The sequence below is a fragment of the Microcaecilia unicolor genome, chromosome 11 (genome assembly GCF_901765095.1).
Source record: "Microcaecilia unicolor chromosome 11, aMicUni1.1, whole genome shotgun sequence".
In the NCBI taxonomy this organism is placed as follows: Eukaryota; Metazoa; Chordata; class Amphibia; order Gymnophiona; family Siphonopidae; genus Microcaecilia; species Microcaecilia unicolor.
Genome location: NC_044041.1, coordinates 67,625,026 through 67,638,702, shown reverse-complemented (window position 1 = coordinate 67,638,702; position 13,677 = coordinate 67,625,026).

Here is a 13,677-nt window from a genome sequence, read left to right as displayed (position 1 = left end):
TAAGTGCATCACTTTGCATTTCTTTGCATTGAATTTTAATTGCCAAACCTTAGACCATTCTTCTAGCTTCCTCAGATCCTTTTTCATGTTTTCCACTCCCTCCCGGGTGTCCACTCTGTTACAGATCTTAGTATCATCCGCAAATAGGCAAACTTTACCTTCTAACCCTTCGGCAATGTCACTCACAAATATATTGAACAGAATCGGCCCCAGCACCGATCCCTGAGGCACTCCACTACTCACCTTTCCTTCCTCCGAGCGAATTCCATTCACCACCACCCTCTGGCGTCTGTCCGTCAACCAGTTCCTAATCCAGTTCACCACTTCAGGTCCTATCTTCAGCCCCTCCAGTTTATTTAAGAGGCTCCTGTGGGGAACCGTGTCAAAAGCTTTGCTGAAATCTAAGTAGATTATGTCCATAGCTCGTCCCTGATTCAATTCTCCTGTCACCCAATCAAAGAACTCAATGAGATTCGTTTGGCACGATTTCCCTTTGGTAAAACCATGTTGTCTCGGATCTTGCAACTTATTGGCTTCCAGAAAATTCACTATCCTTTCCTTCAGCATCGCTTCCATTACTTTTCCAATAACCGAAGTGAGGCTTACCGGCCTGTAGTTTCCAGCTTCTTCCCTATCACCACTTTTGTGAAGAGGGACCACCTCCGCCGTTCTCCAATCCCTCGGAACCTTTCCCGTCTGCAAGGATATATTAACAAATCTTTAAGAGGACCCGCCAAAAACTCTCTGAGCTCCCTCAATATCCTGGGGTGGATCCCATCCGGTCCCATGGCTTTGTCCACCTTTAGCTTTTCAAGTTGTTGATACACACTTTCTTCCGTGAACGGTGCTCTATCCACTTCATTCTCAATTGTATTATTTCCAGTCCATCGTGGTCCTTCTCCAGGATTTTCCTCTGTGAAAACAGAACAAAAGTATCTATTTAGCAAATTTGCTTTTTCTTCCTCATTTTCCACATAGCGGTTCGTAGTATCTTTTAGTCTCACAATTCTCTTTTTAGTCATTCTCCTTTCACTAATATACCTGAAGAAATTTTTGTCACCCCTCCTTACATTTCTAGCCATTTGTTCTTCCGCTTGTGCTTTTGCCAGTCGTATCTCTCTCTTGGCTTCTTTCATTTTCCTCCAGTAATCCTCCAGGTGTTCCTTTTCTTGAGTTTTTCTGTATTTCTGGAACGCCAACTCTTTAGCCTTTATTTTCTCAACCACTTGCTTGGAGAACCATATCGGTTTCCTTTTTCTCTTGCTTTTATTTACTTTCCTTACATAAAGGTTCGTGGCCCTATTTATAGCTTCTTTCAGCCTGGACCACTGTCCTTCCACTTCTCGTATTTCCTCCCAGCCCATCATCTCCTTCCTCAGGTATTCCCCCATTTTACTAAAGTCAGCACGCTTGAAATCCAGGACTTTGAGTTTTGAGTGTCTGCTCTCCACTTTAGCTGTCAAACCGTTTGATGGTCACTGCTGCCCAGGTGGGCACCCACTCGGATATTTGACACGCTATCCCCATTTGTGAGCACCAGATCCAGTGTCGCTCCCTCCCTCATGGGTTCCGTCACCATTTGTCTGAGCAAAACACTTTGGAAAGCATCCACGATCCCTCTACTTCTTTCCGATTCCGCAGACGGAACCTTCCAATCTACATCCGGCAGATTGAAATCTCCCAGCAACAGCACCTCTCTTTTGCTTCCCAACTTTTGAATATCTTCGATCAGGTCTTTAACTAATTCCTCCAATTGTGTCGGAGGTCTGTAGACAACACCCACGTGGACAGAGGTTCTATCATCTCTTTTTAAGGTGATCCATATCGCTTCTTCCTTTCCCCAGGTCCCTGTCATTTCAGTCGCAGTGATATCATTCCTCACATACAGAGCTACTCCGCCACCTTTACGACCCTCTCTGTCCTTCCTAAATAGATTATAGCCTGGTATGTTTGCATCCCATTCATGGGAACCATTTAGCCACGTCTCTGTGATTGCAACAACATCCAAGTCTGCCTCCAACATCAGGGCCTGAAGGTCATGAACTTTATTGCTTAGACTGCGAGCATTTGTGGTCATCGCTTTCCATCTATATTTCCTGGTATGCGTTTCAACAATAGTGATTTGGGGGTTTCTTTTCTCTTTGGGTACCTTCATATCTTTTTGTTCCACTTTTATTATTTTTTCTTTGGCTTCCGTTCTGTTTTCAAGAACATCACAGTGCTGAAATGGAGTAAAAGAATTTAGTAGGGGTAACACTTGTGAGGTCGGATGTCAGACACCCCCCCCCCCCCCCAAAAAAAAAAAATCTCAGAACCTACTTTACTCACATATAGGTGACACCTGCAGCCATAAGGGCTATTGTAGTAGTGTATAGTTGGGTACAGTAGGTATTTCTTGGGTTTTTTTTATTTTTTTATTTTTTTTATTTATTTGAAGTCAATATTAACAAATGATACATGTTTCAGACAAGGCATACAAAGGTCTGATGACAATGCAAAGCCATACATATAACTTCAAATTTTATAAAACTTTTACTTTAGAAATCAAATTTGCCCCCCTCCCCCCCACCCTCTTCCCATACCCCCCTTGGACTGGCTTTATCACAACCCGGTTCGTCATCAAAATTATGTATGAAGGAGAAAGGGGTCCCAAATCGTGTGCCATCTATTTGTACGGTTACTCCGCTCAGCTATGAGCCGTTCCATCTCACAGACATATCCCAATTTTCGAAGCCACCTAGTTAATGGCGGAATCGTATTCTGTTTCCAACAAGCCGCTATAACTATCCGAGCTGCACAGGTGGCATAGCGCACCAAAGTCTGTTGAGTAGGTGTGAGGCCCGCTGCTTTTGTTGAAAACAGAAATATGGTGGGATTCCATGGAATCTGAGTTCCCAGCCATACCTGCAGTCTGCTACGGACTGCTTTCCAGTAAGCTTTGATTTTCCTACATTCCACCAAATATGTCCCATGGATCCCTTCACACCACATCCCCTCCAGCACTGCCCAGACATTGTGGGATAAATTCGTTGTAAACGCTCTGGTGTCATATACCACCTAAATAGAACTTTAATGGCATTTTCTTTGAACGGGACATGAGACGACACCCCGGCCGCCGCTCGTTCCATCCTCTCCCATACCGTATCCTCCAGTTCAATCCCCAGTTCCCTCTGCCAACCCTTCCTGTGAAGTGTATAACAAGGTGTTTGTTGAGTAATAATATGATGTAGACGAGATATCAGCCCTGTGGTCATAGCCTGTCCCTCACATATTTGCTCAAGAGTTAATTGCTGTCTGTGTATTACTTCCTGAATTGCTTTCGTCTTAAGGAAATGCGAAAGCTGGAGAAATGCATACTTATCAGTCACCACTGTTGGAAACTGTTGTTGAATTTCTGTATAAGACAAAAGGGACTCTCCCGCCAGTAGTTGCCCCCAGGTTCTCAGCCCTCCTTCATACCATCTAGTGAATATGCCTCTCTCTGTCCCCGGAAAAAATAAGGGGTTATATGCTATGGGGGATAAGCGCGACAGTAAGCATTGACGATGCGGAAAAAAGACTATCCCAGTTAGACAGAGTAACGTATATGGAGGGGCACAAACCTCCTCCAATGACCTAAGGGACTTTGGTAGCCACATTAGTGCCCCCAACGGCCTTGTGCCCAATGTGAACTGCTCCAGGCCCACCCATTGCCGATCAGGGTAGTCCTGGAACCATTCCACAGCCGCACGTGCCTGAGCTGCTCTGTAGTACCAACCCAGGTTGGGGACCCCCAGCCCTCCCCTCCTCCTATCCTGGTACAAGAAAGTTCGTGCTAGCCGCGGACGTTTGCCAGCCCAAATAAAGCGCACAATACGATCTTGCAGTGCAGCAAGAAATTTACGAGGCAAGGGGACCGGAAGAGCCTGGAACAGGTTCAATAAACGTGGTAGGATGTTTAGCTTAACTGCGGCAATACGGCCCAACCAGGAGAGTGCAATGTCTCCCCATCTCTCCATATCTGCAGTGAGGACACGGCCCAGGCCTTTATAATTTGCTGTGAAAAGATCAGAGAGCCTAGCAGTAATGTTCACCCCCAGGTAGCGAATACTCCCACTAGCCCACCGAAAAGCATACGTCGATTTTAGAGTTTCCACCAGTTCCGCATCGAGGGTCACGTTTAGGGCTTCAGATTTGGACATATTTACTCTAAATCCTGAGAGTGCTGAGTATTGTTCAATGTCCTGCAAAGCTCAGGGAAAGATGTTAGAGGGCGAGTAATGAACAATAACACGTCATCTGCGAAGAGGGCCAGTTTATGTGCTCTCCCTGCTATTGTAATGCCAGTGATCCCCGGGTTGGATCTAACCCTAGACGCAAAAGGTTCCATAACCATTGCAAACAACATCGGGGAGAGAGGGCATCCCTGCCTAGTGCCCCTGTGGCAGAGGGAAGAGTTCAGAGTAGCCCCCATTCAAGCTGATACATGCTTTAGGTGAGGTGTAGAATGCTTGAATCCACCTACAGAATTGGGGTCCTATCCCAAAGGTCTCCATCACTTTGTACATGAATGGCCAATGCACCCTGTCGAAGGCCTTTTCAGCGTCTAGACTAAGGAGACACATAGGCTTTCGCATTTTTTTGCCAAATACATTAAATCTACTACTCTCCTCGTGTTATCCATTGCTTTCCTATAGGAAACGAAACCCACTTGATCTGGGTGAATAATCGCTGGGAGTATAGGGGCTAGTCTATTAGCTAAGACTTTGGCTAAATTTTGACGTCTGCGTTTAGAACCGATATAGGACGATAAGACCCACAGTCCGCTAGGTCCTTGTCTGGTTTTGGCAATACTGCTATCCATGCTTCTAACATGGAGGCTGGTAGAGACTCCCCCCGTCCTATTTGGTTGAACATGTCAGCCAGAAGTGGGCCAGATCAGAAGCAAATTGCTTATAAAACTCATTAGGTAGTCCATCCAGCCCCGAGGACTTACCAGATGGTAAATGCTGAATAGCTTTGTGTATTTCAAGCGGGGTGACCGGCTCATCCAGAGTGGCTCGTTGCTGGCCTGTCAAAGAGGCTAAATCAGTCTCAGCTATGTAATCTGCGATAGAGTCAGCAGGGGGGTTTATTTCTCGGGCATATAACTCCTTGTAGAAGTCACCGAACCGCCTTCTAATAGCTTCCGATGTATTCAGCATGTCCCCTCCTCTCTCCCGGATATGTGTTACCGCCCTTTCCGCCTTTTTCCTACGTAGCCTCAGGGCCAGCAGGCGTCCCGCTTTGTTAGAAAATTCATAGGAATAAACCTTCGATCGGGATTGTAATTGGCTTAAGTGTTCAGAGTAAATAGAGTCCAGCTGAAGACGCTGGTTTCGCAGCTCCTCCAATGTGGTCGGAGAGCCGCCAGCCTTGTGCTGAGCTTCTAAACTCTTGATCCTATCTAAGCATTGAGCCACTTGTTTTCTGCGAATCCTAGCCCTCCTACTAGCCAACTGTAAAAAGTAGCCTCTCGACACTGCCTTCATGGCGTCCCACACAGTGCTAAGGGGTGGCCCCGATGTCTTATTGATCTCCAGATACTCTTTCAGCACTTTTTTACAGCCCTCCACCACCTCACTCTCTTGTAACACACTGGCATTAAGTGCCCATCTTTTGTCTTTAATCTCTGCCTTGATTGTTGGCAGTACGACCCAAACCGGGGCATGGTCAGACAGGGTCGCACTGCCAATACCTGCGCTGGGCCCCTGCTCTGATAGAGCTACATCGAGAAAAATATAATCAATACGTGAGTATGATGCATGCACTGCTGAGTAATATGTATAATCTCTCATTTGCGCGTGACTCAATCGCCACACATCCAGAGTCCCCAGAGAGGTGGCCATTGATCCCAACGCTAAGGCATCCCGAGTGCCTACAGTCTGCCCCGTCCCAGACCGGTCTAAAACCGGATCCATTACTCCGTTGAAGTCGCCTCCCAGTATTATAGATCCTTGTGCAAATGTAGCTAAAAGATTCCTTGTTTTAGTGTAGAAAGCCTGCTGGTGATCATTCGGGGCGTATATACAGGCTAGTGTTATGTCCATGTGATCTAGTGTTATGTGCAGAACAGAAACCGCCCGCCTGGATCCCGTTTGACCTTTACTATTTGGGCCTGTACTGACTCATGAAATAACACCGCCACCCCACGTTTTTTGGATCCTTCGTTAGAGGAGGCAAAAAAGGACCTGGGGTATTTAGGATGGGAGAGGAGTCTTTCGTGCTTCCGGCGGAGGTGCGTCTCCTGCAACAGAACTATATGAGCCCCCAGCTGCTGGAGCTCTTTAAATAATTTCTGCCTTTTTTGCGGCATATTCAATCCTTTTACATTGTAAGATAAGATCTTAAGATTTATACTCATAACTAAAACATAAAACCAAGCAGAACGAGCGGAGCATACCGACCCACTATCCTCACTTTCACCTCCCTCCTCCTACATTGTGCCAGTCCGAGCCCCCCCTCCCCTTCCCTCCCCTTAAACCCAGTATCTAACCCCCCCTTCCCCCTTCTCCAGTCACCAACCCGAAGGTACATGCCCCCCGAGTGGGATGTGAGAAAGTAACCCACTGTGTTTCAGGCCGATCCAATTCCTCCCGCCCCCCCCCCCCTTTAATTGTTGCCATGTTACCATCAGATGTCTAGTCCCATTTAAACAGAGCAGAAAAAAAAAAACTGTAACTTATATACATGCCACAACTCTCCATGAATTACCCCTCTCCCAGTACTAATACAAAACCTCACTCCTATTAGGCGTCTCACTGTTGAGACCATCCCTCCTCCCACTAAAGGAAAAGAAGAGGAGGAGATGAGAAGAAAGGAAAATGAATAAAATGTATATATATACATACAGACCCCCCAATAACCATGATACTTCAGAGTAAACTCAGAACAAAGCAGGTTGGGAGACTCTATGAGCAATGTCCCCCTGGTACCACATATGCGTCCATCTGTTCTTCATCATCCACAGACGCAAGGAACTCAGGTGACAGGCCCCGATTAGGCCAGCGTATCAGCATTCAGGTTCCCTCCATCGTCGCTCTCCGCCTCGGGTTGCTGCGCTTGTTGGATGCGGGAACCCGCTGCCATTTTTGTAGCTTTGCTTTCGTCGTAGGTGCCAGCTCTCCCAGAGGCGCCTTCGAGCTCACCAGTCCCACTGCATACAAAGACGCCCAAGCTTCGGTTAGGGAGCAAACCCTATATCTGGTCCCTTAATCGTGAAGTTCAGCGAAAAAGGGAAGCCCCACCGGTAGATAAGCTTCTCTTTGATTAGGACATCCAGGGCCGGCTTCATGAGTCGCCTCTGCTGCAGCGTGAACTGAGAAAGATCTTGGTATACTGTTATCTTGGCTCCTTCATACTCCAAATCCTGTTTCTTCCGAGCACAGGCAAGAATTTGTTCTTTTATTTCATACTTATGAAATCGCACGATGATGTCTCGCGCTCTCGTCTCCTGACGCGGGCCCAGGGCTCTATGTGCTCTGTCCAAGTCAATCTTCTCTGCCGCTACCTCGGACCCCATCAGGTTTGCACATATAGTTTGCACTATTAGTGGGACGTCTTCCGTCTCACCACCCTCTGGAACCCCGCGGAGCCGGAGATTATTCCTCCTGCCCCGTTTTTCTAAGTCGTCCAGTTTATAAGCCAAGTCATTCGCTTTTTGGTCCAATTCCTGTATGTGTGCATCATGAGCAGTTAGGGACTCCGAATGCTCGTCCAGCCTAAGTTCCGCTTCTTCCATTCGTCCCCCCAGCTCGCGGAGATCTGCGCTTAGCACCTCCATCTTTTCTAATATCTCCTCCTTTGATTTTGGATGTCCTCTTGGATACCGGACAGAATCTGTTTGAGTTCGCCCGAGACGCCCTTTTTTGCGGGGGGGTCTCCGCGTTTCCGCCAGCGATAAGGCTGAGTCGGAGTCAGAAGGCGAGGCCTGTGCCATTGCCTCATGGCGCTTCGGGGTCTTACTCGGCCCGCCGCCTGCCGACTTCTCCGAGTCCTTGTTCCGCGCCGAATGCGCCTTACTCATACCGGCTGGTGGGTATTGCCAATCGGGAGTACTCAAAAGCGGCGAAAATGGCTGATGGTGGTCACTTAAAGCTGTTTTATCGCGGCGGGGAGCGGGAGCTGAGAAGCTAGACCGCCATTGCCAGTGGTGACGTCACTTCCTCTCATTTCTTGGGTTTTTAATGGCTCACCATACATTATAAGGGGTTAATGGTGAGATGCATACCTATAATCTTTTATGTGAAGTCCACTACAGTGCCCCACTGTTTTGCTGGGATATCTGTGTGGTTAGTCTAAAAGGAAAGCTGACTCCTCCTATGTCCTAATGGCTTGATTTTGTGTGTTTTTCATTGGACATTTTTTTTTAATGGCTCAAAAAGATCCACGTACTAAGCACAACAACATGTGGGAAATGGTCATTTTCAAAGAAAAAAAAGATAAACATTTTTTCTGGTTTGAAGATGGTCATTTTCACTACTTGATTTTGGACATTTTGAGCAAAATGTCCAAAGTTGGATTTAGACATCATATTGAAAATGCTCCTCCATGTAACTTTGTAAGTCTAAGTGCTTTGAAAATACGTCTCTATGTTACTAGAGACAGAATGTGACACTAGGAATGATCTATGTATTACTGGGAGACCGACAGTGGGAATGGGGAAACCCATTCTTTTTGGGCACTTGACATAGTCTATGTTTCAAGGGTGATGGTGGGAATGGTCTGTGTGTGCTGGGAACTGTTATGACAATCCTTACAAGCTTTACATATTTTCATGTGCACATTTCCACCTTAGCTTCTTCAATTTAGGATTTAAGAAACAATAGCACAATAAGAAATTTCTCTATAACTCATCGCTCAAGAATTAGATCAGGACGCAGGATGAAATTAGATGGCGTTTCAGATCCCAGTATCTCATTCCCTGCCTGAAATTGGCCGATTTTTAAAAGAACATGAAATGCAATGAAGGGAACATGAGGCATACAAAAAAACATTTTGCATTATCCTTCAAGGTCAAGGAGCTTACCTACCTGGTACTATGGAAGACCCTATTTGTAAACTTTAATGTTAATTTCATCAGCTTTTCAAGGACAAACAGTACTGCCCCTCACCGCACTTTCCTGGAAACCAGTGTTCCTGCATGGTCCCAGATATCTCCTTTGACTGCACTGGTGAGAGCTGAGACGTGATCATTTCCAGAGAACCATTTCCATTCAGAACACTGAAGCACGCTTCCTTTTCTAAGCAACATTTCATTGATGTCTTTTACTTTTATTACAAAAAACTCTGGGTCCTTTGAGAAAAGGCCTGAATGAAATCCCCCGATGCCCCTGGGCAGTATCACAACGTCACCTGTGACATGCGCACATGTATATCAGCAATCTCTCTTATTGTATGAGTAGCGCTGCATTCATGTTTGCTGAGAGATAAGCCAGACATGCAGTTTTGGAATCCCAATTTATGTTATAAATTTTGACCTTTACATTTCTAGGTGCTTTCTTATTTGGGTACTTCTTAATATGCAAAGTTTCTCTGCAGTCCACTGCATATTGGTCAGTTGAACTTGCAACAGAGACTGTCAGCCAGGCAAACACAATGATTGCCCCATGCTGCTTTCTAATATGGGGCAACATTGGTAGTTGTGGACTGGACAAGCGCTGACATCTTGTATTTCTTATCGTACCCTCATAGTAAGTAACAAGAACTAAGGGGCCCTTTTACAAAACTGTGGGAGGGCTAACGCACTGGTAGCGCGTGCCAAATCGGCAATACCAATGGGATAGCGCACATGCCCAGCGATAATTCCGAGTTTGGCGTGCACCAAATCCCACGGTAGAAAATATTTTTCTATTTTCTATCGCGGGGTCGTTCCCGTTGGTAATCAGCCATGCTGGCGCACTGCATGGTTACCACATGGCTAGCGCATTAGCCCTTACCACTGTGGCTAGTGGTAAGGGCTAATGCGCTAGCCATGTGGCTAGTGGTAAGGGCTCAGGCTGTAAATAGACACACTACAGTAGTTTTAATTGTTGCGTACGCCCAGTTCTTGGCCCATTAAAAACAAAAGGCCTTTTCCCTGGCCCACGGGCCACTTTTTACCGCAGCTTTGTAAAAGCCATCAATCACTAAAGACCTTCCCATTGCACTATCTCCAGGACTACTTCCTGTTCACATCCACCTGGGAGCCAAGCTGGGTAATACGATAGGTCCATGGAGCTGAATATCTTGTTTCAGACAGTGGCCAATCCAGGTCAGCAGGATCCCAAAGTGCAGATAATGTAAGCTAATTTTCACAGCTATAGGCTGCCAATATTCATCACTTGATTTAGAAGTCAGACAGTTGATAACAGTTAGGGGCTCCAAACATCTATCACTGACAGGAAGATGTTTTGTGCAAATATTAGTTAATTCTGAATTTCATTCCTCTTAATAATAACCTATAACCTAAATACAAAACAAACATGTAAATCTGAATTGGGTATGATAATTACAATTTCCTGTTTCTTCTCAATAAGGCTCTGGCTTTTAAGTCTCCCTTTGGTTCAAAAAGTCACTGTGTAAATGAAGAACCTGTTGCAATAGTGTCAGTTAGAGCCCTCATGGGTAGGAGAGGGTCAGGAAGTAAGGGTGTGAAAATGTGACTTTATGTAATAAATAGAACGTATCTGACCTGTTCATGATATGAAAGCAACTTTCTCATCTACATGAAATGAAGTTTTATAAAATAAAGATACTAAATGCCACCACTAAATGAAGTGGACAGCAGCATTTCCAACCTTGAATAAAAAAGACCATAAGGGCAAGTACTAAGCATAGGCCTCAACTGGACTAATAATTTATAACCTCAGGAAACACCAAGAAGTATCTGACACAGAAGAAAGGTGTGAAGAGAGATAACGCTTTCTTCATCCCCTTCATCAGGATATGTCAAGTTCATTTATTATTTGATGTACCATTGAAAGGTAACGTCCTCAACAGTTTACACATTGTTGGAAATGTAAAGAATTTTTAAAAAGTTACATCTCATTGAAGATATAGTAGTGTCTCGATTATCCAACATAAATGCGACCTAGCCGTTGTCGAATAAGGAAAACAATAGTAACCCCTTTAAAAAATGCATGGGAAACATACTAAAGAACAGGCATAGGATAACACTAACCAGCAGTGTGTGAAGCCAGAAAACAGGAAGAGAACCTGCGCACTTAAGGGCAATGCGATGACATCACGGGGGGTGGTGGGCTGTGGGATATGCTGGATTAGCGAAGGTCAGAGAATCGGGACTGTACTGTGGCCAATAGAAAATCTGAGTTCAATATTTCAAGCTCTCCCTGGTCCCATTTGACCCCTATCATTTCTATACAACTATAAAGTGTTAAATAGGGAAGATCTTAAGAGTGAAATAACTATTAAAACTGTATGTTTTTAGATTACTTTTAAAGTGTGTAAACATATAAAAGCCTAATGTATAAATGTAGTGCATTCCAAGGTGTGGGTCCAACTACACTAAAGATGGCAAGCTGAAATGTGGCCATTCTAATAATTCTGAAAGAAGGTGAAACAGGGTAATTTTTCCAGTGGTTTGAGGTTTTCACAATGAATGTGCATGACAGAGATTTGCATACTAAGGCGGCAGTGAATGCAAATCTCTCATATACATATTCATTGTGGATATCTTGAAAACCTGACTGGCTAGGTGGTCCCCAAGGACTGGGCTGAAACCACTGGGCTAGAGCAGTGCTCAGCAATCTTTTTGTGGCTGTGAACCCGGCCCCCTACAGAGCTGCAGAATGATACCTCTCTGGAAAGCCCATTCAGATCGTGACCCCAACTGTTGGTTTTGTGACCCTAGTTTGGGTCCCAACCCCCAATTTGGGAAGCTCTGGTTTAGAGAGTTTGTCTCTGTGTACAGCAGTGCTTCCCAAGTTGGTCCTGGAGTAGCTCATTGTCAATCAGGTTTTCAGGATATCTACAATGAATATGCATGAAATTGATTTGCATATACTACCTCCATTATACGCAAATCTCTTTCATGTATATTTTATTGTGGATATACTGAGGGCACTTGGTCCATAAGTTAAGCCAGCCCTGTCAATCATGTGTCATGATTCCGAGATTCCACACTAGAGTTGAACGGGGACAGAAATTTCACCCATCCCCAATGGAATCTAACCCATACCTCTAAGATGTATTCCATCCCACAATTATCTCCTTCATCTCCAACTGTACCTGCAGGTGTCGATGCTATTATTTACCTACTCGCAGCCCTGTTTCCCCTGAACCCCAACAGCTTCCCGTAGTTTCTGTATGGTATTCATTATTCAACCAATGAGTGTTCCAAGCCTTAGGCTGGTGTTCCAGTTGCCTCTCTGGGCATTCTAAACCTCATTCTGGCACTCCAACCACCTCTCTCCATACATTTCATGCCTCATTCTGGGTGCTTCAAATTACCTTTCTCGGTGCATTCCAAGCCTCATTCTGGAGTCACCAGAGATTTTGACTACACTCCTGCTGAAATCCCACAGCAACTTCTTCCATCTCCACAGGAATCCTGCGGTTTCTGCAGGATTCTCACAATACCTATTCCCATGCAGCTCTCTATTCTGCATCTCAGCTTGCTGTTTATTTTATTATTTATTGCATTTGTATCCCACATTTTCCCACCTCTTTGCAGGCTCAATGTGGCTTACAATACATCGTGAATAATGGAAGTATATTAGAAAATAGATAATTAGTATTACAGCAGGATTTTTGGTAACATGATAGTGATAGGACATGGTAGTAATATAACAAGCATATATTGTAAAACAGTTCTGACTATATGTGGGGGAGTTGTGTATATTCACATTGGTTGATTTTTGTGGGATGCCATGTTAAAGAGATGGGTCTTCAGTAGCTTGTGGAAGTCCGTTAGTTCGTAGGTCGTTTTTAAGTTGCTCGGCAATGTGTTCCATAACTGTGCGCTCAAGTAGGTAAAGTTTGACGCATGCATTAGTTTGTATTTCAGACCTTTGCAGTTAGGAAAGTGCAGGTTAAGGAATGTTCCTTCTTGCAAGCAACATACCCCACGAGAGGAAAAGAAAGTAACACTACCACGACTGAAAAAAAATAGGCAACACACACAAAATGAGAAGCTGCACAGTAACAGACTGAGGAAATAAAACACACTACACAAATAGTGAAGAGAGAACAAGAGACAGCAAAGTGATATAGTGCTTGTATTTCTACTTTCAACAGTCTATCTGCCATTTATAGCTTCTGTAATATTATAATTCTAGTCAATAATTTATGCTCTATTTTAAAGTCTGCTGAAAGTAAACATTGCTGAGAGAGACACCACACTAGGACAGAGATAGACGTAAAACGTACAGAAAACCATAGGGCCAGAGGCACAGGCATTTTGGCAAAGCGAGATTGTACTTAATTTGATTTTTTTTTTAACTACAGCAAAAGCAACAACATAAAAGTTTCCAAAAAGACTAAAGTTTAAGAACAAAACAAGAAGGCAGAACACTAGGTTGAGAGATTGTATTTATTAGGGAAAGGAGCCAGAAAATGCCAGATCAGCTGGTACTGTGGCATGAATCTCACAACCACAATACAAAGATTTTCCTCACAGAATTCAGACACCCGTGCCAGGGCCAATGAAAAGCAGTTTTA